The following is a 936-nucleotide window of genomic DNA, read 5'->3' as shown; positions in this document are numbered from 1 at the left end:
AGCCTCGACGCGCGCACCGTCACCGCAAACTCTCGCGCAACCGGGCGGTGGCGCCACGCGCGGCACCGACAGCGCGCCACCGGCCCAAGGGTTGTTGCGCTTCACGACCGGCGTGTCTCTTTCTCGGGGCGCCGATGCACCCAAGCGCCCAGCGTCACGGAGCGGTGGGTCTCAAGACGCGCCTTTCCTGGCCATGCGAGGGGAGGCGCGGGGGCCAGCCGGCGAGGTTGCGGCGGGCGGGGCGGCTGTCAGACCTGTTGAGTTTGTTTTTGGCCATCACGCAAGCGCGTTCACGGGGCCACGCGCCCTCGCGCACAAGAGTTGGTTGCTTCCATCAGCAGCGGCGTGCGCCCACCACAACCCACCTCCGGGCAATTCGGCCCTCTCTTTCTCTTTCTCTCTCTTGCGCTTTTGGGCGGGCCCGCCACCAACCGTTTGCACAGGCAGGGCGCCAGACAGGGCAGGATGTTACGTGCGCGCCGTTGCGCAAGAAAGAAAAACGACAACAATAGCAGGAAGTGGGAGGGAGGGGAGCGGGCGCTCAGCCGAAAGGTGATTTTTATTGTTCCGTTCTCAATGCGTCGCTCAAACTGTTTGGACCTCGAACAACATGTCTCCATCGTAGCGCGTGTGTGTGTGTGCGGGCGTGCGCGTCGCTGGGCCGCAAAACCGCGCAGCGAGAGCAGAGGGACAAAGAAAGAAAAAAAGAAAAAGAAAAAAAAAGAAAGATGGGGGTGTAAAGCAAAGCACTTCAGTGTGAGCTGAGTCGGGAATTGCGTCCTCACGCGTTTTCGTCGTCAGACTGACAGGAAACTGTGGAATTTCATCACGCGTCGCAGCCGCATCTCTCACCCGTGCGCGTCCTCTTTGGTTTTGTTTTTTCCCATCGTTTCCCGAACTGGGGAGGGAGCCTCGACGCGCGCACCGTCACCGCAA

At 61.2% G+C, this 936-nt stretch overlaps 4 non-coding genes across 4 annotated transcripts, besides 1 other annotated feature; all 4 read right to left on the bottom strand.

Annotated features, from left to right (window-relative positions):
* Nucleotides 1–29: 29 nt before the first annotated feature.
* On the bottom strand, nucleotides 30–101 carry Tc00.1047053469535.40. The gene has a single exon (XR_008254797.1). It is a non-coding gene; the product is annotated as an H/ACA snoRNA, TC11C4H3 (small nucleolar RNA).
* Nucleotides 102–247: 146 nt separating this feature from the next.
* Tc00.1047053469535.30 lies at nucleotides 248–337 on the bottom strand. The gene has a single exon (XR_008254796.1). It is a non-coding gene; the product is annotated as a C/D small nucleolar RNA (snoRNA), TB11C4C3 (small nucleolar RNA).
* Nucleotides 338–538: 201 nt separating this feature from the next.
* Nucleotides 539–625, bottom strand: Tc00.1047053469535.20. Its single transcript, XR_008254795.1, has one exon. It is a non-coding gene; the product is annotated as a C/D small nucleolar RNA (snoRNA), TB11C4C2 (small nucleolar RNA).
* Nucleotides 626–692: 67 nt separating this feature from the next.
* Nucleotides 693–729: a microsatellite.
* Nucleotides 730–734: 5 nt separating this feature from the next.
* Nucleotides 735–831, bottom strand: Tc00.1047053469535.10. The gene has a single exon (XR_008254794.1). It is a non-coding gene; the product is annotated as a C/D small nucleolar RNA (snoRNA), TB11C4C1 (small nucleolar RNA).
* Between the last annotated feature and the right edge of the window lie 105 nt (nucleotides 832–936).

This window comes from Trypanosoma cruzi (assembly GCF_000209065.1).
Source record: "Trypanosoma cruzi strain CL Brener chromosome Unknown tcruzi_1047053469535, whole genome shotgun sequence".
Classification (NCBI taxonomy): Eukaryota; Euglenozoa; class Kinetoplastea; order Trypanosomatida; family Trypanosomatidae; genus Trypanosoma; species Trypanosoma cruzi.
Note: the sequence above shows the minus strand (reverse complement) of the source record. Positions and strands in the feature narration are given on the sequence as shown.